The sequence below is a fragment of the Pseudopipra pipra genome, chromosome W (genome assembly GCF_036250125.1).
Source record: "Pseudopipra pipra isolate bDixPip1 chromosome W, bDixPip1.hap1, whole genome shotgun sequence".
Lineage (NCBI taxonomy): Eukaryota > Metazoa > Chordata > Aves > Passeriformes > Pipridae > Pseudopipra > Pseudopipra pipra.
Window position 1 is genome coordinate 11,136,547 of NC_087580.1, and position 27,028 is coordinate 11,163,574.

At 48.2% G+C, this 27,028-nt stretch overlaps 2 protein-coding genes and 1 non-coding gene across 3 annotated transcripts in view; 2 read left to right on the forward strand and 1 right to left on the reverse strand.

The window, feature by feature from the left end:
• Positions 1-27,028, forward strand: part of LOC135406004 (zinc finger protein 91-like) — a 369,522-nt gene that overhangs the window by 183,844 nt on the left and 158,650 nt on the right. The window lies entirely within an intron of this gene.
• The window catches only part of LOC135406099 (trichohyalin-like), a 134,176-nt gene that overhangs the window by 34,489 nt on the left and 72,659 nt on the right, over positions 1-27,028 (forward strand). The gene's annotated exons all lie outside the window — the stretch shown is intronic.
• TRNAE-CUC (transfer RNA glutamic acid (anticodon CUC)) lies at positions 25,173-25,244 on the reverse strand. The gene has a single exon. It is a non-coding gene; the product is annotated as a tRNA-Glu (tRNA).

The following is a 27,028-nucleotide window of genomic DNA, read 5'->3' on the forward strand; positions in this document are numbered from 1 at the left end:
AGGCTATTGCCAGGCAAGTCCCTACAAAAGAATGCCAGGAAATTTTGTTTAGGAAATTGGTCATCGAAAAGGCAAATGAGGACTGCCAAAGAGCGCTAAAGCTCTTAAAAGATCCCACTCTATTGGATATGATTGAAGCGTGCAAAAACATCGGGTCGAACTCCCATAAGGCACGTCTAATGGCTGCCGCATTTTCAGGTCCCAACCATTGCTTCGAATGTGGGGATAAGGGACACTTCAAGAAACATTGCCCAAAGTTGTCCCAATCAACACCGAATTTACCGAATACGTTGTGTCGTAGGTGCGGGAAGGGACGGCACTGGACCTCCAGCTGCCGGTCCCTCACTAACATCAATGGTGAGCCTCTCCCTCCGCGCCGTTCACCTCGGTTACAAAAAAGGGTTACCTTCTCGTCAATGCCGGACCTTCGGTCGGGTGAGTGTGGGCCGTCGGGAAACGGGAAGCTGAGCGGTCGGGGGAGCGCGATGATACCAAATGCCCCCCATGTGCGCTCCATTCTGCGCCAGTCATCGCGCCCAGCAACCCCGTAACTCGGCGGCCGCTCCCCGACCCGGTCCCGGTGGCGAGACAATGCGTTCCACTCCCCTGGGTGATCCTGACGGTCGTGCACCCCTCCCTTCACCTGAGCTCTTACAAACAGCTCGCCAGGGTCGAGCCGTCAGAAGCGGTTGACCCTGATGCCACCTACTTAGTTACCTCTCACTTTTCGGCAGTGGATAAGGGAGTAATGGTGGTACCCTCTCTCCTGACTGGGCTCACAAATAATAACATCGCTGTTTGTTTGTGTGTTCATACCCCCCCCGTGCAGCTGGGGGAACATGCTCCCGTGGCCAAGATGATCTCCATGGATGACCTGCTGCGTGTGCTGTCTGTTGATGAGGAGCAGAGAAGAGAAAACAACAAAGAAGTTTTGTGGTCTACCACTGTTGAGTCCTCTCGCCCTCTGTTAACTTGTCTAATTTACTATTCGCAGCCCAGACGCCTGCAGCGGGTCAAGGTGGAGGGTCTCTTGGACACGGGAGCAGACGTAACCATAATCGCCTCCAAGGATTGGCCGCACGGATGGCCTGCACAAACGGCCTACGTGCAAGTTAGCGGCGTGGGGGGAACGCAATACCCAGTCCGGAGTAAAGAGGTACTCACTGTCTATGGGCCGGAGGGCAGACCAGCGTCCCTCCAACCTTACATTCTGAACATTCCAATTACATTGTGGGGACGGGACGCGATGGGGCAGTGGGAGCTCTCGTTGAGAACCCTGTCTCCAGAACAAAATTTTTAGGAGGGGTCACTGAAGTGAAGCAGCTCCCCAAACTGAGCTGGAAAACTGATGTGCCAGTTTGGGTTGATCAGTGGCCCCTACCACGCAAAAAGCTGCAAATTCTAAATGACTTAGTAAATCAAGAATTGGCCAAAGGACACCTGGAGTCTTCCACCAGTCCCTGGAACACTCCAGTGTTTGTCATTCAAAAATCCTCAGGTTCCTGGAGATTTCTTCAGGACCTGCGAAAAGTGAATGAAGTCCTAGAACCAATGGGAGCCCTCCAGCAGGGAATGCCATCACCATCCATGCTCCCTGCTGAATGGCCCCTAGTGGTCATTGACATCAAGGACTGCTTTTTTCAGATATATTTAAATTCGACTGATTCGGTTCGATTTGCCTTTTCTGTCCCAGCCATCAACGCTTGCGAACCCCACCGCAGGTTCCAGTGGAAGGTGCTTCCCCAGGGGATGAAAAATTCCCCAACACTCTGCCAGATGTTTGTGGCAGAGGTGTTACGTCCAATTCGGCAAAAACATCCACAATCAATCATCTTCCATTATATGGACGATGTTTTGATTTGTGCCAAAACTCAATTGGCTGTAGATGAAACATTAAATTCAACCATTCTGGCTCTAAAAGACAACGGATTGGAAATATCCCCTGAAAAAGTCCAAAGGGAAACACCTTGGAGGTATCTTGGACTCAAAATCACAGAGAAAACTATTCGGCCTCAAGCGATCGAAATTAACAAGAGAGTCCAAACATTAAATGACCTCCAAAAACTACTGGGTGCGATCAATTGGATCCGACCTGTACTGGGGATCACAACCGGGAATCTGCACCCACTGTTTGAGCTGCTTCGAGGAGACGCTGACCTGTCCTCCCCCCGCCATTTAACACCAGAGGCGATTGAAACCTTATCCATTGTCGAAGAGAAAATAGCAGAAAGACAGTCGTATAGAAGGATGGAGGGACTGCCATCCTCCTTAGTAATTCTCAGAGAAGAGAGACAACCTCTTGGCCTTATAGGCCAATTCACCAGCGATCAAAAGGACTTCTGTCTGTGGGAGTGGATGTTCCTCCCGCACCAATTTGGCAAGACGATCACCACCGTCTCAGAGATGATTGGCAAAGTAATATTCAAAGGCCGCACTAGATGCTTAGAACTCAGCGGTGAGGAACCAGATTTTATTTACCTCCCGCTGACTTCTGAGCATCTAGACCAACTGCTGCAAACTTCTATTGATTTCCAAATTGCCATCGAAGGCTACCCGGGAGAAATTCGGTTACACCTCCCGGCATGCCCATTTATCCAAAGATTAATTCAAATTCCGTTAAAACTAAAAGTTGTTCAATCAGATTTACCTATAAAAAATGCCAAAACCATATTCACCGATGGCTCTGGGAGAACTGGCAATGTGGTAATAATCTGGCGAGAAAATGACAATTGGCAATCTGATATACATAAAGTGGAAGGTTCTCCCCAAATCGTGGAACTTTCAGCAGTTGTGCGAGCTTTCCAAATTTTCAGTGGTGAACCGATTAATATTGTTTCAGATTCGGCCTACGTCGTTGGTGTGGTCAAGCGTATTGAAAATTCTTACCTAAAAGAAGTAACTAATCGAAGCTTATTTGAACTGCTAACCAAATTATTGTATTTGATCCAAAACAGGCAATTCGGCTTTTTCATTGTCCACACCAGGTCACACACCGCTCTACCCGGTCCTGTGGCGGAGGGAAACCAACTTGCCGACCATCTGGCAGGTATGGTAGTTACTCCCAATTTGTACCAGCAAGCTAAGATCTCCCACGAGTTTTTCCACCAGAATGCGCGATCGCTACAGAAACAATTTGGCCTTAAATTATCACAAGCCAGGGAAATTTTAAAGACGTGCCCTGATTGTCAGGTTGTCACACCGGTCGTCCCGGAGGGGACCAACCCGAGGGGACTTTCGGCATTGGAAATCTGGCAATCAGATGTTACACACATCCCTGAATTCGGCAAGCTAAAATACGTGCATGTATCTATCGATACTTTTTCGAAGATGATCGTAGCCACCGCGCATACTGGTGAGAAGAGCCGTGATGTGAAAAGACACTTTCTGTCTGCATTCGCTAGGATGGGCGTTCCGAAACAAGTAAAAACAGACAACGGGCCCTCCTATGTGTCTGCAGACACAAAACGGTTCTTTGAGCAGTGGGGAGTACACCATACCACTGGAATCCCTCACAATCCCACGGGACAGGGTATAGTGGAGCGTGCCCACCAAAACATCAAAAATTTACTGAAAAAACAAAAGAGGGGGAGTATTGGCCTGTCCCCCCAGGAAAAATTAGACAAAATTATGTACGTTTTAAATTTTTTAAACATGCTGGAGGAACAAGACACCCACACAGACAGAAGTCCAGCAGATCGCCATTTTGGGGCAAGTTCCATTAACTCAACATCTCAGAAAGCAAAAATCATGTACCGAGACCCGCTGACCGAGACATGGGCGGGCCCTTTCCCCTTGATAACATGGGGGAAGGGCTACGCGTGTATTTCAGGTCCGGACGGACCGAAGTGGGTCCCGGCAAGGAGAATAAAGATCCATCAGGACTGAACTACACCGGAGACAGCATGTATCCGCCTCGCTTCTTCGTCATCTCCAGCCTTGTCATCTTTGGACTCATCCCTCTCAGCAAAGCGACACCTCTGCGGGAGTGGATGAGCCAGCCAGGAGAGAACCTGTGGGTAACGCTGGCTAAGGCTACCGGCACAGACACCTTGTGCCTAGCCTTGGCCAGCGCAGGGAGCCCATTTCGCACCTGCCTCGTAGGGGTTCCTATCACCCCCATGGAATGGGACGCCTTCGTGTCCCAAGCTCGGAACAAGGGAGCCGGCCCACTCAATTCCCCTAATCTCGCCCAGACGATAGCAGCTCTTAATTTTATTGATATCCCTTTTCAAGAAATTGATTTGCTAGGTTCGCTCCCCACTGCAGCTTGTGTTATTTTTCACCGTTATACCCAACCCGTTTTATTTACACCCCACAATGTTACCGCTAACAGCCCCCTTTACCGTGAATCCACCTCGCCGTGGTGCAATGGCTCGATCGTTACAACTATCCCTACTGAACATGTTCCTAGGAACATGAAACTCCCAAAGGGATATTTCCTATTGTGCGGGGATCGGGCATGGCCAGGCATTAGAGCCTACCCTGAGGGAGGACCCTGCACAATAGGAAAACTAGCCTTGTTCAACCCGGCGAAATTCCAATTACAAAACCAATTCGTCTTCCCAAAAACCCGAGTCAAGAAGTCCCTTTCATTCTCCATGGGAGCACCCCTTCGGTTCCCCGGGTCCAAGTCCGTTGCCCCTAAAACTCGGTCTGAACCCCAAGTTATCTCTGCACCGATTCGGCTCCAAAATTCCCTCCCTGCACCCCATGTGAATGTCGGAAAGCCGCAGTATTGGCCCACTCCTCTGCCCTTCCCAGAGGACTGTGATTCCAACATTCACATTTGGTCCAGGGTGAAGAATATCTGGGCGTCCTTCCCTATCCCCGGGATAGGGACAGCACATGCCCTCTCTCTGCTTACGCACTTGGGATGCTGGTTAACCAAGGAAGCGAATGCTACAACCCAAGCGATTGAGGGCTTGCTGGCGGACACCCAGAAATTGAAAGAGGTGAGTTTGCAGAATCGAGCCGCCATAGATTTCCTCCTCCTGGCACACGGTCACGGGTGCCAGGAGTTTGAAGGGATGTGTTGTATGAATTTTTCAGACCATGCTGAATCCATACATCAAAGTATTAACCAGCTAAAGAACCTGGTCCGGGAAATTCATCAAGACAAAGGCGAAGGACTCGACGACCTCTTTGATTGGATTAAATTGCCAAATTTACCCAGTTGGACCCGAAAACTTATCATTATATGTCTCATTTCCCTCTTTGGTTTAGTTTCGTTATGTGTTTTCTTACCTTGTTTGATTGTTTTTCTAAGAAAAACGCTGATATCATCAGTCACCGCAAACATCGCTGCTGCTCAATCAAACAAAGAAGGGGGAGATGTTGGGGAACGCAGGGCAGAGTGGGATGAATTTCAGGCTTGGCGAAAGATCTACAGCCCTGAGTGACACCTTTCACACCGGACAAGACCTTATTTCATTGGACTTGACTTTACCACACCGGATTTGACACTACCCTGAAATGGACAGTTATCCCCAGTTGTTCCCTGTTTGTTATTGTATTGTTATACTGTTAGTTGTATCCCAGTTGCTGTTTTTAAATTTTTATCCCCCATATTGTCTCCCTCATCCCCTCAGAGTTTTCCCGCCTTTTTCCCTGCTTTCCCGCTCCTCTGCCTGCCATTGGTTGAAGTTTGCTGCAGTGCAGAGGTAGCTGCCATTGGTCCTTTCCCCCAGAGATACCCGAACTCCTCCCCTCTTTACCCAGTTATCCAATCACCCTCTCTCCCAAGCTGTCAATCCCATGCTCCTCCCCAGTTCTGAATCCTCCCCTCAGACCTACCCTATTTAAACCCCTGAGTTCTTTTAATAAACTGGCATTGCCTCACGAGATCTCTACTGTGTCTCGAGCCCTTCTTGCAGTGCCCGATCCCTTTCCTATCCCCACGGGTCGTGGCATTTTTCAGCCAAGACTCAAAGGGCATCTCCAGGTCTCACAGTAAATTGGTTCCCTTTGCACACTAGAACAAGTGTGACTGGGTTTGTAAGGAGGTGTGTTCATACAGTTCAAAGGCTTTAAAACAGGGTTCTCTCTTGGCCACATCCACGTTGAGTTGGAAGAATTTCTAGGCAACGTTCCTGCCCCACTGGGTAATTCTACACACCATGAAAAATAAACTTTTGGCATACAAAGTCCTCATACAAAATATAAAAGAGTGTTCATATAAGCACATCTTTACATTGGGCCTATACTCCATTCTCAGGGGACAGAGCACAGGGGAGAGCTCTGTTGTGATTTAGTCCTGACACAAAACAAAAAGCTGTGGCTTTACTGGTGGTGGGGTCATAAATGAAATTAATTCCCTTTCAAATTTAACTGTATTATCCCCAGGTGCTTTTCCTTTTTTATTTTTTTAATTTTAGCGGGCAAATTCCCCTCATCACACTCCTTTACAATTGCTGCTACAGTAAATTGCACCCAAAGTTTAGAAGCATGTGGGGTGCACAATGGACTAGAGTTACCATACTGATTAGCATAAATGAAAGAAGAGATGCAAAGTAAAAAACCTGCTTAGGACACAGGGTAGGAAACCCAACAGTACATCAGACACTTCAAGTGAGAATACAAGTGTTTCCAAAACTGGTTACAGGTCTTGAGAGCTGGTAAAAGGCCTTCCTGTATTTTATCCATGTCCCCTCTGCAGTCCGTGGCCGTCCCTCCTTCTGGTTTAGGAAGGGGGACTCAACCATTTCCATGTAATGTTTTCTTTTGTTAAGATTATTTAGTTCACTCATTAACATCTCTGAAAAATTTAGCCAAATCATAATAAATCTAAATCCTTCTGAAGCAGAATGGGAAGGTTAATACACATTTATATGATTCCAAATAGGCATAAATTCTTGTACCAACTCCCAGGCTAAATTTGACTGAGTTTTCTGAGACAAACTTATACGTCCATAAGAGAAAAGCTTTCCCCACCCCATTCTTTTTAGTAAAAAGACAAAATGAACTTAGCAAAAATCAAACTGGCAATACACAGAATGGTTTGTCTTATATAATCCTCCTAATATTTTTAGTTCTCAACAAGTTGCTTGCCATGGAAACACAAACAAATCACAAACATTAATAAACTGACAGCACAAGCAATTATGGGGCAGTTAAAAGTTCCATCGGTTTCAGGCAGCTGGGTCTCCCCTGTCAGCAGGTTCCTAGGAAAAGAAAAGGGAAAATTTGGCCTAATACAGACCAATCCTGAAAAAGAAGAAAGAATGTCTTGTCTGGCAGGATGCTACTCAAGCAGCAAGTAACCAAAGTTCAAAGGGCCTAAGGGAAAAATGATTATCCCATCCTGGCTGGCTGTGAGCCTTCTCGGGGAAATCCGCTGGCAGCTGCCCTGCTTGCAACTCCTTCCTCTCATCTTCAGTGGGGGGAGTGCTGGCATTCCTGGAAAGAGAAAACAACACAAACTTCCCCTATTTTTCAGGGGGGTCCCCTCTGGTTGGCAGAGCAGCTGTTAAAGGCCAAGCATTGGTATTCAACTGTCTGTAATAAACTGCCCAGGGAGGAGAATAGGAAGGGAAGGCTGAGACCACTCCTCCAGGGCTGAAGCACGGGTGTGCTGGTCCTGTGGCTCCTGGGTTTGCAACATTTAATGCTGCAGCTGTCAGTGGAGCCAAATTAGCTGTAACTTCAGAAATTCTGTTTGGTGTTGCAGCAAACCCCAGCACTGTGAGAGCACAGTCCCTGTGTCTCCTTTAGGGTTAAGATTACCAGATTTCCACTTTTCAACCAGGAGCCATAAAGTAACCTCAGCAGTTTGGCAGATCCCACTTGCTCTGTTTACTGCAGTGATTTTAACTCTTTGCTACCTGGGAAGCACACCTGGCCTCTCAGCATCCCACTGCTTTAATGCTGACCAGATTTCAATCTCACCTCATTTATGGCCAGACCTTCACATCTCCGTAGCCGTACCTGGCACCATTTTAGTAGCAGTTTGCTGACCCTGACAATCGTTTGTGGTTTCAGTTTTAATTAAGGGTCGTAATGTTACTTCCTCGTCATCAGCTGTCAGTGCAAACGTTAGGTTTTGCTCTTTATCAGAATAACACTCATTCACCATCTCCCAAACTCCTCCACTGAACACAGAAGGTCTGAGTCACAGGTTCTACATCCTGCAATTCTTCCCTGGGATTCTCTCTCATGTGCATTCCAAAGCTCTGGGGGAAGCTTTCCAACACGGTGCTCACCAGCAGCAGCCCCTCTACCTGCATCTCTTTTTCCTTCTCCTCATTTAACTGAAAGTACAATTCCTTCACCAGATCTTCTAAAGAACGTGTTATTTCATGTTCAGATTTCTGAGTGACCAATCACTCATTATCCCAATTTACTCGTGTGTAGTGGTTTGAATCTTGTTTTCCCCCAGAGGCTAAGAAAGTGGTAGAACCCCAAGGGGTGGAAACCCCTGGAAGTTTTGAAGTTCTGTCCAATGGGTGCTCCTGCAAAAATGTAAACATTCCACAAGCACCGGAAGAGACAAATTGTAGTTTGGTTGTTGAGGAGAGGTGGCCATGTTGTAGAGCCACGAGGAAGGGGCTCTGAGCCCCTCGGGGCCTCTGGGCCCTCCCAGCCCCAGGCTGGGGGGGGACTGCAAAGACTTGGAACAGTGTTAGACTGGGCTAAGTGTTTGTGGTTAAGCTGGGAGATGTTTCTCTCCACCCTGGGCAGCGGAGACAGAGCAGAAAGCAGAGACGCAGCGTCCAGAGACTGGCAGAGAGCCAGGACAGGTAAGACCTGAACCGGAGGAGCAGCAGGAACAACATGCAGCACTGCAGAGAAGACTCCTGGAAGGAGAGCCGAGGAAAAGAGAGCCAGCAGCTGAGAGACAGAGTTCTGGGGGTAAGACTGATACCAGATCCCCTCCCCCCAAAATTCCTTTGATCCCTCTGAGAAAAAGAGGGAGATGGACTCCTATTTTGGAGAAGAGTTTTGGACATGCAGCACTGGAGAGAGAGAGGAGCTGAGAAGCTCAAAAGACGTCCTGGAGCTGGACTGGGAAGGCCAGATGGAATGGGGGGGGGGGGTTGACCTTGGCCCCCCCGCTGCTGCTGACAAGCCTGGCAGCCTGAGACAGAGCACAGGAGCTCTGGCAGAACTCTTGAGGCAAAGGCTTGCAACTGAATGCTGCCCAAGATGTTCTGACTCAGGGGTGAACCCCTGAGGAAGGGACTTTCACGAAGATGCCCCTGCATTTCGTGACATACCTGTGGTGACGCGAGTCTGGTCCCTGCTGGCAGCCCACAGGTGAGGCCTTTGCTTGGACCGAAGGAGAGCCGAGGGGCTTGGAGACCCCCTTGTGTGTATGGAAAAGAGATCCAGCTACAACAACCCAGTTACTGCTGCATGGAAGAGAGATGAGGAAACCTGCTGCCTTAGAAGATGCTTCTGCTCTGAGACTGGAAGGGATCTGTCCTTCTTTCCCTCCTGGACTTTTATTTGGAGGGGAGAAGAGATCTGATCCATTGTAAATACTTATGTCATGGTAGAGATAGTTGTGATCGTGTGTATAATGTGTTATAATATTTATTTGTACAGTCATTGTAATATATTCCCTTTCCCCATTTGGAGTCTGGTGTGTTTTTGTCTGAAAAAAGCCATCTCACATTAGGTTGAGATGGGGGAGGGGGCTAGGACTAGGGAATTAGGATTTTGGGGCTATCTCAAACCATGACAGGGCGCTCCTGCAAAATGTAAACATTCCACAAGCTGACTGGAAGAGAAGGGTTGTAGTTTTTGGTTGTGGCAGGAAATGGTGGCCATGTTGTAGAGCCACGAGGAAGGGGCTCAGAGCCCCACAGGGGGGCTTTGGCCCCCAGCCCCCAGCGGGGGCCTGCGGGGACCTGGAACAGCCTAAAGCTGAGCTAAGTGCCTGTAGTGAGAGCTGAGCCACTGTGAGCAGAGACAGCAGCGGCAGACGCAGCATCCAGAGACTGGCTAAGAGCCAGGACAGATAAGAACTGAACCGGAGAAGCAGCACAGACATGCAACTGAGGAAGGGAGACACCGAGTTGTCCCGGAGAGCTGAGGAGAGTCAGCAGCAGAGCTACAGAGTTCTGGGGGTAAGAACTGTACCAGATCCCCCAAACTCCTTTGAGACCTCCGAGAAAGGAGGAGTAGATGGACTCCTATTTGAGAGGAGCCTTGGAGCACAGCAGCACCGGAGAGACAGAGGAGCTGAGAAGCTCAGTCGTCCCGAGAGCTGAGCCAGGACGCTGTGGGAGGTTGGCCTTGGGGCCCTCCCTTGCTGCAAGCTACAAAGAAGCTCGCAGCCTGAGGCAGGGCACAGAGGCCCTGCAAGGAGCCTGAATCTCCTGGAGATACCAGACCGTCACGAAGACCCCTGTGCTCGTGATATGACCATGGTGGAACGACCTTGTCTGGGGTTACAAAGCCCACGGAAGACCCCTTTGCCTGCGTCAAGGGGCCGAGGGAGCTTGGAGGCCTCCCTCGTGAGTGCTGGCAGAAATCCAGCTGTCAGCTGCTGCATGTGGAGAGGACAGATGACTGCTGCTGTAGAAGAGACTCCTGCTTTGAGACTGGAAAGGATCTGTCCTTCTTTTCCTCCTGGACTTTTATTTGGAGGGGAGAAGAGATCTGATCCATTGTAAATACTATATGTCATGGTAGAGATAGTTGTGATCGTGTGTATAATGTGTAATAATATTTATTTGTACAGTCATTGTAATATATTCCCTTTCCCCATTTGGAGTCTGGTGTGGTTTTGTCTGGAAAAACCCATCTCACATTAGGTTGAGATGGGGGAGGGGGCTAGGACTAGGGAATTAGGATTTTGGGGCTATCTCAAACCATGACATCGTGCCAACTCCACCCCAGGGTGGACCCTCTGGGTCTGGAGGGTTCCCGCTCTGCCCGGTGGGGACACATCAGCTCCACGGTTCAGGTGGGGGAGGGTCCCCAGAGGGGACCTTGGCCAGGGCTCAGCACCAGGCTCGGAACTGGTGCGGACCAGGGCAATCCGACTGTTTAATTAAAGCCAAGCATCGCCAAGGCCCACGGCGGGGGCTGACGTGCTGGGATTTCTGCCCAGAGCTCTCAATGGCAAAGGGAAGAAATTCAGTGAAGCGCAGGTAAACGGCGGGAGTAACTATCACTCTCCTAAGGTGGAGTAGAGTTACTGACTGGGCTCAGCCGCAGTGGTCGCACCTCCTCGTGGTCCCGCTGGATGCCCTTTACAGGTAACTAAGTCGGCCTCGGCCCCAGTTCGGAGGAGGGGTTAAAGCCTCTCTCTCCCTATCGTCTGGAGTCACTGCCCAGAGAGAGTAATCAAACGAATCAATACAAATTTTTGGTAATAACGTACAGAAGTTATTTACTCAGAACCTTGCCCACTGGTTGGAAAGTTGGAAGAGTTGGGCTAAAGTTGGAAAATGGAAACCAAGCAGAGCAAAGCCTGCAAAAGATGGACCAATGACGAGATGACATGAGGCTGAGGGGGAGGTGGTTGCAAAGGGAATAAAAGATGGGGTTTCGACTGTGTTCTTTGCGGACCGCGGCAGGAACAAGGGTTTCCTCCGGTCGCCCAGTGCTCCATTTTGCTTGTTTGCCTTTAATAAATTCTTTTATATTTTCAAATTTAAAATTCTTGAGTCTAATGACTACAACAATTGGTGCCGTGACTCGGATCGAGACCTCCTGGGCGGTAGGATCATCTCTCCAGGGGGGCACCCCCATCCCTGCTTGGACGGTCCTGGAGGGACTCCTGCAGCACAGAGTCTCGATATCCGACCGAGAATTAGAAAGAGGCAAATAAGCAAATAAAACACTACAGTTCCCTGCAATCTTTGTGCACAAGCCCGGGCGAAGACTCACTCAGGACAGAAGTGAGTAGAAAACCCCTTTGGGTGAAAGGGGTCTGTTCTGCCAGGTGAGCGAACGGGACTTACTCCGGGAGAGAGTAAGTGCCTTACTCCAGGCGAGAGGAAGGGCTGCGGGTGCCGTCCGGTCGGGGAAGGGACCGTCCAGTGAGGAGCTGGACGAAGACTTGCCCTGGTGAGGTGAGTATTTGCGATCCCCCTCTTTCGGTTGGGAGGGGGCCCTGGAGTGTGACTGACTGAGACGTCCGGCAGGACGAGGCGAGTGAGGACCTCCTGGTAGTGCAGTTCTCGTAGCCCGCGAGGGAGCGAGCCACGAACGGAGGGAAGCGTGTGGAGTGTGTGTGTGCGAGTGAAAGAAGGCACTCTGGAAGAGGGGACAGAAGAAAAGTAAGTCTTCTGCTCCCATGGGTGGCCGTAATGTAGGGCTACAGGGTACCCCTCAGGAGAAGGGGAAACTCATGAGCGGCTTTAAGAATATCTCTCAGGAGAAGGGAAAGCTCACGGGTGGTGATTTTGAGGCAAAATCATCGGTAATTCCACCAGATAGTCCTCTGGGGATGATGTTAAAGTATTGGAATGACTATCCCTACACAAAAGGAAGATCAAGAGAGAAAATGGTATACTATTGCACAGAAGTGTGGGGAGGGAAGCAAATAAGATCAGACAATTTGTATTGGCCAGTGGCTCATCTGAGGATTGGATATGTCAAGCTTTAAAGTTCTATGTAAGCAGTAAAGAGCCCTTCTGTATGGAAGAGAAAGAATATGCTAGCTTGTGGCTGAGACCAGATACAAGCATTAGTCTATTCCCCTTAAGGGAAAGGAAAAAGCAAAGGAGTTGCTGTGACTCCAGGGAGTCTCAAAAGTTCCCCCCACCATATGTTCCACCCTTGTCTATGTCCACCTCATTACCCCCGTGTGATGCCTCAGTCCGGAATGACCTTGGGAGTGGACTCACCCCAAGTGCTCCAATGGAGTTGGTCCCCCCTTTTCCATCAGCACCTGCACGGACGAGGGAATCTGCCATTTTGTCCTGTCCGGCCCAAGCGCGGGAATCCGCCATCTTGTCTCCCCCAGCCCGAGTGCTGGAGTCCGCCATCTTGTCTCCCCCAGCCCGAGTGCTGGAGTCCGCCATCTTGTCTCCCCCAGCCCGAGTGCTGGAGTCCGCCATCTTGTCTCTGGCAACCTCTCAGTCAACCGAGAGGGAATCTAATGACACAGAAATGATTTCTTCCCCTACCACCCAGTCACAGCTGTACCCCCTCCTAAGGGAAACTCCAATGCAAGGACCAGGGAGACAACACGGCATAGGGTTTATATCGGTGCCAATGAATTCAGGAGATGTCAGAGCATTTAAAACAGAGATGGGAAATTTGTTGGAGGATCCTTTAGGAGTGGCAGAGAGATTTGATCAGTTCCCAGGTCCTAACATTTATACCTGGGACGAAGTGCAGGCAATTTTAGGAATACTAATTCATGGTGGAAGAGCGAGGCATGATCAGGAGAGCAGGGATGAAGATTTGGGACCAAAACCATCAGCACGGTCCAGCTGTTGATAATAAATGGCCTTTGCAGCGACCGGACTGGAATAATCATGAGGCAAATGATAGGAACAGCATGAATGACTTAAGGAACGTGATAGTTCAAAGCATACGTGAAGCTGTTCCTAGGGGGCAAAATATTAAGAAAGCTTTTAATAAGTGTCAAAGGAAGGAGGAAACTCCTACCGAATGGCTGGAGAGGTTAAGGAAAAGCTTTCAGCTTTATACCAGCTTTGAATCACGTAATAAACTGGGCCAAGCTGTACTTAAAAAGCAGTTTGTAGCAGGAGCATGGGAAAATATTAAAAAGAAATTGGAGGATAGTGAAGATTGGCAACATAAGGGAATGGATGAATTGTTGAGGGCAGCACAAAAGGTGTATGTACGAAGGGACGAGGAGAAGGAGCCGTGTGAGAGCACCGAGTGCCAGGAGGAGCAGTCGCAGCCAGGAAACATCGAGGACATCCCGCACACAAAAAAAATAATTTCGATATATTTTAAATGAAAATATTTCTGGTCTATTGACTATAACACCCCCGAAACCGCTCCAGCCTGCAACGTCAGACCCCAAATCCATCCATCCGGTCCAGAAGTCACCGTGGTAGGAACTGCTTAATTGCACCAAGTGCTGGGAGGTGCACCCCCAGCCAGGAAGCATCAGAGCCATCCCGCGGGCGAAACCGCTCCAGCCTGCAACATCAGACCCCAGATCCATCCGGCCGGTCCAGAAGTCCCCATGGCAGGAACTGCGCGCCAGCACCGAGTGCTGGGAGGCGAAAGCCAACGGGGAGAGCAGCCAGGACTTCCCAAAGGCAGCACCACTCCCGCCAGCAGCGTCGGACCCCAAATCCACAGAGCCCGTCCAGAAGTCCCCATTGCAGGACACATGTACCAGCACCAAGTTCTGGGAGGCCCAGGCCTTCCTGCAGGTGAAACCACTCTCGCCTGCAAAGTCAGACCCCAAATCCATCTGGCCAGTACAGAAGTCCCCATGACAGGAGCCGTGTGAGAGCACCGACAGGAGCCGTGTGAGAGCACCGAGTGCCAGGAGGAGCAGCCGCAGCCAGGAAACAGAGGACATCCCGCACACAAAATCGCTCCCGCCAACAATATCAGACCCCGAATCCATCCGGACGGTCCAGAAGTCACCGTGACAGGAGCCACGTGAGATCACCAAGGGCTAGGAAGTGCAACAGCGGCCAGGAAGCATCAAGGACATCCCAAAGGTGAAACCAGTCCCGCCAGCAACGTCGGACCCCAAATTAATGCAGCCAATCTAGAAGTTGCCGTGACAGGAGCCGTGTGGCACCCCCAAGTGCTGGGAGATGCACCCCCAGCCAGAAAGCATCAAGAACATCACACACGTGAAACTGGTTCTGTCAGCAACACACCATATCCCTTTATCAAATCCCTTCAATTTCCCCTAATTGTATTCTTCAGTCCCCTTCCATGTGCTCTCACATGCACTACAGCAATTCTTTTTGGTTTTCTTAAGGTTTTTAAGGTTTCTTTAATTAAGGCCTCATGGACTAGTTCTTTTCCTTGGCTATTAATTAATCCTCTTTCTTCTCAAATTTTTCCAAATGTATGTACTACTCCAAAAGCATATTTAGAGTCTGTAAATATTGTTTCCACCTTTCCCTTTAACTGTTCTAAGGCCCTTACCAATGCATACAATTCACAGGCTTTAGCTGACCATGTCTTATCTAAAGGTCCAGCCTCCCTGATTCGAAACGTGACACCATCCACTACAGCATATCCTGACTTCCTATGTCCATTAACTACTCTGGATGAGCCATCTATGTAAAATTTCTCACCTTCCTCCAATTCTTCCTCTTCTAAGTCCTGTTGCAATCTGCTTAAATATTCTGGTAAGAACAGACTCCTTTTTCCTCATGCATTTTCCTTCTAAAATCCCTTTTCTACATCTGGCCAGCGGCAGGTGTGAAAGCAGAACGTGGCATATTTGTGGGGAAAGTTATTGAACACGGTCACCCCCTTGATAAAAAATCCGCAAAGGCACTCGCCAAGTGGCTGGACCACAAGAGTCACGTACTTGCAGAAAACACCTCTGTGGACCAGTGGCAGTCGATAGGTTACGATCTCTGGCAAGCTAATTATAGAGGGGACTGAACAGCTAAGGAAGCACTGGCTGCCTGGAGACTAGTTCTGATGGTGCTACAGCACCAGATGATGAGCTCCAACAGCGGTCTCCGTGAAAAATCCACTAAACGCAGAAATCACGTATGAGACTCTCATCCACTAAAACGACTATCACCTCGGCACACAAATTTCATCAGTCACAAGATGGCAGGAGGGAGAATGAAGCTGCATCACGGCACCAACCAAATGGCATCGGGAAGGAGGGAGGCAAGGAGCGAGGAGCGAAGGCGGGAAAAGTTGCTGCGGGAAACGCCAGTGCGGGAAAGAAGGGGGTGGGTTCCCTCAGCACCACCCCCTAGGCCACCTCTGCCTCCACCTGCGCGTGTCGGGGACTCCACCCCTGACACACCCACACGCACGCCCTCTCCCTCCAGCTCCGCCTCCTCCCCAGAAAGTCCTCCCTCCCAGGACAGAAGGGAATTCAGGGGTGGGTCCAGGCCAAAGGTCAAGTCCAGCTTCCACAAACACGGCCATGCCCACAGGGCCTGTTCCACCGAGGCCTACCCCACCTACCAGTTATCTGACACCCACTCAGACTGTTCCCAGCACTCCCCTGAGGGACAGGCAAACCATCCAAACATCTGGAAGTCTTTCAGGGAGGAGGCTGCTCAGGCCAATCACTTCCTAAAGGCCTTTCCAATTACTTAGAGGAGGGTAAAGCTCCAGAATGGAGGCCTATCTCTTATCCAATGCTGAAGGACATTAAAAAAGCTCTTGTTCAGTATGGGTTAGGAGCACCCTTCACAGTTGGCCTGCTGGAATCATTCCTTTTACCTTATAGACTCACACCTTATGATATTCGTGCAGTTACAAATGGGCTTTTTTCCACTGTGCAATCGTCCGTCTTTGAGACGGAGTGGAAGAAATTAATTACAACTTACGTTAACGAAAAGGTGGAGAGGAGGGGAATACTGGTGAGACAGGCTGTAGACATGTTTTATGGTCAAGGGCATTACTCAAGTAGGGACGATCAGTCTAGAATTGATCTGAAACATTTGGATGTATCTAAAGAATTGGCATTGGAAGCAGTTAAGAGGGTAGCAGATGCATATGTCCAGACTCCTTCACTTCCAGAGTGATTAAAGAGGTAACAGAGTTGCTAGGAACCAAGTGGGAATATCACGCCCCTTGGCATCCACAGAGTTCAGGAAGAGTAGAGAGAATGAATGGAGAAATTAAGAAACATCTGACCAAATTGATGCTAGAAACAAAAATGAATTGGGTGAAGTGCCTTCCTTTGACACTACTGTATATCAGGACTCAACCTCGAACAGATACAGGAATTTCACCATTTGAAATGTTGTATGGCATGCCCTATGAGTTCAGAACCCCAATAGATCGTCCAAAGGTTGAGGATACCCTCTTAAGAGAGTATATTATTGAATTGATGAGAAGGAGACAGGAGTTAAGAAAAAAGGACTTGTAGCTCCAAGACCACCTTTAGACATGGCCATACACAAATTTCAACCAGGTGACAAGGTGTTAATTAAAACATGGAAAGAAACATCTCTAACTCCACAATGGGAGGGGCCCTTTGTTGTTCTTCTCACCACAGATACGGCAGTGAGAACAGCTGAGCGAGGGTGGACCCATGAATCAAGAGTGAAAGGACCAGTAAAAGATTTGGAGTGGAAAGTAACATCGAGTCACGGAGACCTGCAGATGAGGATTAAGAGAGTACGGCCAACAGATGAACCTTGATGGAGAGGTCGTAAGGTCCAGCCTGTATTCTTTCTTTCAGATACCCCAAGGACAGACTTTAAGGAGAGTGCACTTTGTTTCCTGGAACTTAGAGGGAATACCTGAACAGACTGGAGGCTCAGAACTGTATAGGGTAGTGGGGACCCAAACTGTTTTACCTTTTTGTTGTGAAGTAGAAACTGACATACCAGAGGGACGTAGCCCACATGGAATACCCTGTATAAAACATCCAGAGTCCACACACTACAGCTGGGTGTTGTGTAAGTGCAAGAAGTGTGATAGGAAGTGGCGCTGTGTATCAATAAGGGGACAACCTCATTGTATGAAGTGTAGGACGAGTTCTACTGAATCTATAAGGGAACAATTGGCGAATGCTGAAATAATAAAAGCTTTCTGTGGTTGGGAGTGGTTAGTCCCAGAGACTTGGGAAATTTATGAAACCAATTGGAATAGGGCACTGATAGAATTGTGCCGAACTAGATTTTCTTGGAAATTGGAAAAACCCAATCGAAGGAGGTATGTTGAATTGTTGGGACTAATCAATAGAATCCAAAGTCTTGAAATAGATGAGTCTCAGCCTGAATCAGTGGGGGAAAATTAAGCAAATTGAGTCTATCCCCCGAAGAGTATCACTGCTGCCGAGAAGAACCTAAAACCTCGTTGTTCCCTGCACAGGAACAGACGAAGGAAGGCAGAGAGATAAATGTGTGGGGAAGTAGGTGACTCAAAGCAGAGACCATGGAGAGCGAAAGGAAGAGACTCAAACAAAATGGGGCAAGATCTGGTGTCAATCATTACTGTAATAGTTCTTGCGAGTTCTCTGGGATGTGCCCACCAGCCATTTGAGTGGACCTTAATCAGGTCAAAAGATTTGAAAATTGTTCAGAAGGCAATAACTGCCATAGGTCCTAAATTTAATGTGACAGTTTGTGATCTGTTAATGGCTAATATACCCCAAGAATGTGGCAAGGGAGGAAGAAAACCCTCTGTTACAATAAATAAGGGAGCCACATATTGGTGTCCAACTTCTAACCCGGGGAGGTCATATTGCAATTATCCTGGACACTACCACTGTGGATATTGGGGTTGTGAGACCATAGCTACTGCTTGGAGACCCAAAAGTCCCGACAGGTACTTACGAGTACAATGGGGACTTCCACATTGTGAGCCCCCTGCATTTGGAGGATTTGTACTCCCTAATGAACCCTCTAATTGTGAGTATCTGCAGGGGCAAGTTCTGAATCACGAGGACCGAGGGTGGCTGACTGGACAAACCTGGGGAGTAAGATTAGACAGACTGTCTGCAGACCCAGGTGAATATGTAACAATAAGGAAACGGCCATTAACTGTTTATTCCCAATTACTAGGACCCAGCTTGGAAATAAGGAAATCTAGAGACAACAGTCAAGAAAAAGAAAGGGAAAAGGTAGATAAAGTCCTTACTAATTCAATGTCACAGGAATCTAAAGGTACACAGGTCATTCCTACTAGATCATTTGAAAAAGAAAAGGTATCACATGGGGGAGTGGAATCAATGTTAAACCTGGTAGAAGCATCTTATAAAGCCATCAATTATACAGACCCTGACATGACTGAGTCTTGTTGGTTATGTTACAACATGGGACCTCCCTTCTACAAGGGGGTGGGATTGAACCTCACCTTTAGCTTCAGTACAGAGGATAACCCAAATCAATGTAGGTTGGGAGAAAGAGAAATTGGTCTCACAATGTCACAAGTCAGCGGGCAGGGGACATGTATTGGGAACACTCCTCCAGATAGCGATGAGTTATGTGGTACTAAAGTAGACAAACTAGAAGAAGGAAAGAATAAGTGGGCTATACCACACCAAGGTGGGTGGTGGATATGTTCTAAAACTGGTTTAGTCCCGTGTGTGTCTGTATCTGCATTTAAAAAGAATAATGAGTTTTGTATTCAGATAACTGTGCTGCCTCATATGCTGTATCATTCTGAAGAACCTGTTTTAGAGTTTTGGGAAATGAGTAAGCACAGAATACAAAAACGAGAACCAGTAATTGTAACAATTGCAATGATTTTAGGGTTGGGAGCCACAGGGGCTGGAGTTGCATCCCTGGTACAACAGGGTCATGGATTGACTGCCCTGAGGGCAGCAGTGGATGAAGATTTGGACAGAATAGAGAAGTCTATTTCATACTTAGAAACTTCTCTGAATTCCCTTTCAGAAGTGGTTTTGCAAAACAGACGAGGGTTAGACTTGCTGTTTCTGCAGCAAGGGGGGTTCTGTGTAGCACTAGGAGAAGAATGTTGTTTCTATGCTAATCACTCAGGAATCATCAAGGAATCTATGACCAAACTGCGTGAGGGGATACTACAAAGAAAAAGAGAAAAAGATGCTTCACAAAATTGGCTGGATACCTGGCATAGTCAGTTCCCTTGGCTAACAACTCTAATCTCAACCTTAGCAGGTCCTTTAATAATGTTGTTTGCTTCACTAATTTTTGGACCATGTATCCTTAACAAGGTTATAGCATTTGTTAAGAACAGAATTGAAACTGTGCAATTACTAACAATGAAGCAGCAATATGAAGACATGAGTGGGAAGTCTTCTAGTGAAGATCAGGCCTCCCTCTTAGAAGTGGCTAGGGAGGCAGTGATTGAATTTGACCAGCAAATTTACGGGAAATTAGGAGGGGGAATTGTTATAAGTGACCTAAAGAAATTTGCTGTTCAAATAGGAAAAGTTAATAAAGTTACTATATTATGTTAATTGTTTGTCAGAATCATAAGTTGACATGTTGTGAAATACCTAACCACAAGTTTTGTAAGCTGCAGAAAACAACACGAGAATGACTTTGCATGTTATAGTTTTGGAGATGTTTGTCCCAAGCATACTAATAAGACCTAATATAGAGGGGGCAGACCACGAGGAGTCCGGGTGATCAGCTGTCATCCCAATGGAAATTTCCAGGACCACGGCCCCATAGAGATTAATGACCCTGACATTATTGGTGGACACCCCTCAGCAATGGCGATTGCCCGCGAACGGAGGAACCAACCACAGGTTGGCCCATGAAGAGGGAACCAAGCAGAAGGCAGCCCGCGAGACCTCCACCAATGAACCAACGACATGACTTTGGGGGGAGGTGTCAACAGAGGGTAGAACCGGTGCTGTTTCTGTTCTCTTTTGTGGACTGTGGCAGGAACTGAGGTTTCCTCCAAGTCGCCCGGCTGGCCGCTTTTGCTTGTTGGCATTAATAAATATTTAATTTCCTTGCAACCCAAAATTATGGCCTCGTTTCATCGATCACATTAAATTTTATGAATTCTGTCATACCTCCACATTGTCCCCATTTCTCCCTCAGATTTTCCCTCCCAAAGTTGTTTGTCACCCCGTCTCCCCTGTTTTCCCGCTCCTCTGCCGCTGATTGGTCACAGCCTGCCACAGTGCAGGGAGAGCTACCATTGGTCCATTCCCTTAGAGACCCGAGAGTTCCACCCACCTTTCCCCTGTCTCCCTATCACACTTTGCCCTGAGTTGTCAATCTCTTGCGCCTCCCCAGTTTAGAATCCGCCCCTCAGACCCGCTTTATTTAAACCCTTGTTTGCCCTGAATAAAGTGGCATTGCTGCACGAGACCTCGACTGTGTCAGAACCCTTACTGCAGTGCCCGGTCCCATTTCCCTTCCCCCCACGGACCGTGGCAAGGACCAGCTCACATCTCCTCAGGCATGAGCAGACACACACGGGGCAGAGGCCCTTCCGCTGCTCCGACTGCGGGAAGGGCTTCAATCAGAACTGCACTCTCGTCACCCACGAGCGCAGCCACACCGGGGGAGGCCCTACAAGGGTGGGGAGAGCTTCACCCACAGCTCTGCCTTGACCAAATGAAGCCAGGTAAAACCTGGCAAGTGAATTTAGTAGAGCACTACAAGAATTAGAGAGTTAAACACCAAATGCAGGCCTTAAACAAAGGCATAGAGAACTTAGTATTAAGAAATAGCAGAGGCAATAAATTCACTAGAATACAGGACACTCTGACATGAGGGAACATGGGCATGAACGGGGAGAACTAGAAATGCTAGCACACACAAAAAAGGACATACGGAAGAAAACAAAGGGAGATAAGAAAAGGGACAAGCCAAGAAATCAGGTACTCTTGCCAGATACTGAAAATCCCTGCCAAATGCACAAGGAAACTACCCAAATTAGGGAAGGTTCAAAAGTTCATGAAGATGATGATGAAAGGACACTTGAGTTCATGATGAAGTAAGACAGGAACGACCACCGAAGTGCTCCCCAAATTAAAGACCACGCCTCTAACTCTGCCTCAACTCCGCCTGTTATGACTATTAAAAGTACATATTGCAATGTAATGAATATTCATAATATGTGATGCAATTGCTTGGCAAAAAGTGTATAAAAAGTTCAATTGTAAGTTTCACGATGGAGCAGGCTGTCCAGGGTGACCTGGCTGCTCCCCGGCCGTAAATAAATACCTCCTGCTTATAGACTGAAAATTCTGTCTCGGAGCAGTTACTCCGCACCTTCTTTGGGGCACAAATTGGCATCACAAACACCAATGGACCCACCAGTAAGGGAAGCCCTTTGAGTGCCCCCATTGGGGGAAGAGCTTTGGCTGCTGCTTCCACCCTGCATGAACCCCCTGATGGTGAGGCAACCCCTGGAGTCCAGTGACTGTCTGTCCATCCCCTTCTACTGAAAGGGCCAGTCCCCTTTCCCAGGGGCAGGTTCTTCCAACACAACCCTTCTTGGGGGGTGCGTGGAGATCCCTGCCTTGGCTGGGGAACCCCCAAAGTCACTCCTCGAGGTTGAGAGCAGAGATCTCCCCACGAGCGTTGGTCTGGGGGAGTTACATCCACCTCTAATTAAGAACTGGCCACTTCACAAGCCAAAAGGCAAGTGGAGATTAACTGGGCACTACCGACGCCTTAATGCAAACACAGGGCCCCTTACTGCAGCAGTCCCAAATACTGCTGAACTAATGGCTACCATACAACAACAAAACCACCAAATCATGGCCACTGTTGATGTCAAAGACATGTCTTTTATGCTTCCCCTGTGGGACCAAGATCAGGAGTGTTTTGCTTTCACGTGGGAAGGCCAGCAGGACACTTTAACCTGCCTCCTACAAGACTGAAGCATTCACCCACTCTACCACACCACACTCTGGCACCAGAATTGTAATTCATTCCTCTTGCACGGGGAGTAAAAGTATACCAACCAATACACTGATGACATTTTGGTAGCAGGAGATGAAACTGCACCTGGACAGTCAACCCAAACACACATTATTAAACATCTCCCTCCCGAAAAAGTACAACTGCCTTCGCAAGAAGTGAAACTCCTGGGAATAGAATGGTCTGTATTCCCCCGGACACCCTCACTGCCCTAGACCAAATTAAAAGGCCTGCAGCATGATCCTTAGATCCTAGTATTTACAATTTAGTGTCATTTCTAACCACCCTTTGTGTCAAATTCCTGAAACTCTGTTTAATGTTCTTTTCCAAAGAAAGATTTTAGCAAAAACATCCAATCTGGAGGAGATGTACCTAGACAACATAACACACACACTGTTTGATATAACTTGACTTGTGGAAACAAACCCCAAAACTCACAGAGTACTGAGTAGGTATGTTTATGCAGGCACCGGGTGCATAGGGAATATCTCTGCCCAATATGCACACCTACTCCCTTTGTTTGGCCCTTTTTTGTCATACAATGTTACATAGACATTAATTGTGTTACAGATGCAGTCAGCAAATTCCTGACAACTGGGAGGGGAAGTCATTAACATACACCACACCTCCGACTCCGCCTCGGAATGCCCCTTGAGGGTCTTCATTTGGGGGTCTTTTGGATGAAGTAAGAGTCTTCCTCAGCTCTAAACTTTTCACCTTTGCTAAGAATTGCTGAGCTGGCACTGTCCAATTACCTCAAAACTGGTATCATCTCTAGGAACCTTTCTTTAGCAGTCTTCAAGGTCCCTCTTCTTAAGCCTTAAAGCCCCTTATCGAAACCCCAAGGTTTTCTGCTCCTGCTACAGTTCTCATTATAAACTTAACTATACCCTGTCTGTGAATTAACACAAGCAAGCAAGGGTTATTCTAATTTAACAGTATTATATCTAAAATTAACTCTAGGAAGTATCTAAGGCCACAATCTTTTATCACCATTCTAGATTTTGATCACCCCTTATCAAACTTTAGACTAAACTAGTAGAGAACACCCAGGATCCTTGAACGAGGGCCGAGCAGGACAGAGAGGGATGATGAAGATGAAGGAGGGACCAACTCTTGTTTTCTTGGGACCACCAACCCAATTTGGGGAGGTGTGCCTAGGGGAGGGCCTGAAGGCGGGAGGGGGGATGTACAGTTTTTGGGCCAGGATGTAATGGTTAGATAGGATAATTAGCCAGTATTATAAAATTGTAACAGCTATTCTGCGTGTGTGTGCTGAATGTATTTTATGCACCTTAAGGCCTTAAATAAAGACCTGTTCTCTGCCTTACTTCAACAAACTCTCCAGAGAATTTTCCTTTCATTTTAGGCAACAGTAGCCTCTCACCAAGAGACTGAAATCCCAACTAGCCACTGGAATGACAAGGCAGATGAACTGGCCAGACTAGCCCCACCACACGTAAAAACTCCAGCAGAAAACTGGGACCAATTATTAGAGTGGTTGCACTCAAAGCAAAAGCACACAGGGGCACAAGATCTAGACAAACAAGCAGGAAGTAGAGGATGGCAGTAACTCCTGAGATGGCTCATACCTGCATATCTGCATGGGAAGTGTCGAGTCCGACTAGAGCATCATCCCCTACAACAACCTCCCTTGCACATAAGAGACAGGAAGAGACCGGGGGACACACGGCAGCTGGACTATACTGGACCTTTCTGGAAATCAGAAGGAAAGCAATATGTGTCGGTAGGAGTGGAAGTCAGATCAGGACTGGTACAAGCTGAGGCTTTCCCTCCAGCAACTGGGGCAAACACTCTGGAAGCTCTTAAAGCAGGCTTCAGTTTCTTCCCAAAACCTGTGTCAATTCAATCAGACAACAGGTCATATTTCACAGCTACAGTCCAAGACTGGCCCAAAGAAGAAGGAGTTCAGTGGGTATTCCACACACCACATTATCTGCAAGCTAATGGCATAGTCAAGGCAAAAATAGCTCATACTGCTGTATCTTAATTTACAATAAAGTTAAGCAATACCTACGGCTGCAGGGCTGCCACAAGCCAGTTGGATCAGGGCAGACAGTACGTGGGGATCACAACTGGGGCTCAGATCATCACGTGTCACATAACGTCGACTTCTGGACAAAATTCTACCATTCTGACCAAAGTGGACAGGTCACCTTTATGTAACCCGGAAAAGGAACATATATTTCTATGTGTTCAATAAACAGCCAAATGCCTCGTCATCTAATTAGTGATGTGCATGAATGGATGAAGGACATTCCCACTGTCCCTACCTACTACCCAGTGAAACCACAGCCAAGGGAACGGGCTTGGCAGAATCAGCAGGGAAAGAAGACCCTGTTGAGCTTTAGTCTGGCACTGGGAAGAGACACGAGAGGTGTAGAATAAGTGGGAGGCCGGGCACGTGCTCGGCAGTGCAGGGTGACCTGCCCGCCGGCGTCCCGGCCGTCGGTGAAATACCACTCATCATCATCTCATCATGGCCAGTCTTCGTGAACGAAGATTTGGGAAAGGTCTTTTTACCCTTTGAGCCTGTGCAGTGGATTTTTTAGGTGAGACACAGTGTGCGCTGAACTGAGCCCACCCTTTAATCCTGAGCTTCATCTGCTGGGGCCGAGCGAGCTTGGACGGTGGCAGCGAGGTCCTCAGGACGTAGGTTTGTTTAGAGTGACCTTCTCTCAGATGGGTGGCCTTAAAGGGCTGATGAGCTCCATCTGCCCGGGGAAGTCCCCTGACCGGGAATCGAACCCGGGCCGTGGCGGTGAGAGTGCCACATCCTGACCACTAGACCACCAGGGGGCCCCCGAAATGCCACTACTCTGATGGTTTTGTCACTCACCAGTGAGGGAGGGGTGAGCCCCGAGGGGGGCTCTTGCTTCTGGTGCCAAGTGCCCAGGGCCCGGGGGCCTGGCATCAATTGCAGGGCACGTGGGAGGCCTCTCGTTGTAGGAGCCCAAACCCAGCTGCCAGCAGAAAGGGGCTTAGTGGCTTGAACAGTAAACCTTCGACAACAGGGACTGAGAGAAATCCCATGACCTGAGGGACTGGACCTTCCTCACAAGACCTGGTGATGTACAACCATGTGGTTTAGCCTGGCTCCTGCAGCAAAATAAGAAAGGACTTTGAGATGGTTTTATCAGACCATGTTTAAACCCTTTATCCTCTTCCCCCCATGTAATCCTGGTTGAGGGAAAGATTAATCAATTAAGTAACTTCAGTAAAAACTTGTGGAATTCCCTTATTATCATGACCTGTCCTCCTCATTAACATGCCCAACCCCCAAGGCCCTTAAATTACATTTTGCTCTTCAATAAAGTATTCCAGTTTCTCGCCTCCACCTGCAATCACTTAGTTATCGACTCGCCATTCACCGTCACAGAGGGTGGCAGTGGCAGCTGGACCCTCGCCACTCCCAGACCATGGAAGTTTTCCATCTATGGCTGGCATCAGCAGTGATACCAGACATGGTGAGGTGCTGCTGGACTACTTTAATACCAAAGTCAACCAGACCAGAACGCCTGAAGGACATCAGCAACTCACAGCCCATTACCATTGGATCAATCATTTTAAGCCTCTTTTCCAGAACAATGACAGCAAAGCTGGCCAAGGCATGTCCCATTAATCTCAGGCAGAGAGCATTTAGAAGACAGGCAGGATGTTCCAAAAATCCCAAACTGTTACAACTGCTAATCTGAAATGCTGAGGACACAGAGAACTGCGAGTGCTATTGGTTGATATCGCAAAGGCCTTTGATACCGTGAGCCATCAACACATCCTAAGGGCTCTGAAACAGAAGGGAGGAGACCCTCCTATTATCATCTTGTTAAAGAACATGGATGAGAACTTCTACACCTGTATAGACACAAAGAATGAACACACAGATCACATCCACATACAAAGTGGGGTGAAACAAGGTGATCCAATGTCGCTGCTTCTATTCAATTTGCCTGTGGAAAAGGGTACCAGCAGGGAGGGAACACTGTAACAGCAATGCCCTTCACTGATGACTTGGTCCTATTAAATGGAGCCTGGCAAGGCATAAAAAACAACATCAAAATCCTACAGACCTTCTGCAGGACACAGGGAGAAAAGTGCCACGGCTTCTACACCAAGCCAACTAAGGATTCGTACACCGTCAGTGACTGTCCAGCACAGACCCTTAACTGCACACCCCTCAATGGGATTGAACCCAGTAGTTCTGAGAAATATCTGGGCCAGCAGACTGACCCCTGGACTGGTAGAGATACACCAGAACTATCTGCAAAATTAACAAATTGATCACAGTGGATCAATAAGGCACCGCTGAAACCATTACAGAAAACTGACATCTGCAAAACTTATCCCATCCCCACATTAACCTACTTGGGCCCCACACTGATGTGAAAGCAGGGTTCCTCCAGTCCCTGGACCTACAGATACGATCCACTGTCAAGGAATAGTTGCATTTGCCACCGAGCACATCTCACATCATCCTAAATTCAAGCACAAGGGGTGGAGGTTTGGGCGTCACCAGGTTGACAGGATTGATCCCAAGTGCACAAGCCCAAAGATGGCAGAGACTGGCTCAGTCTTCAGATGAAATC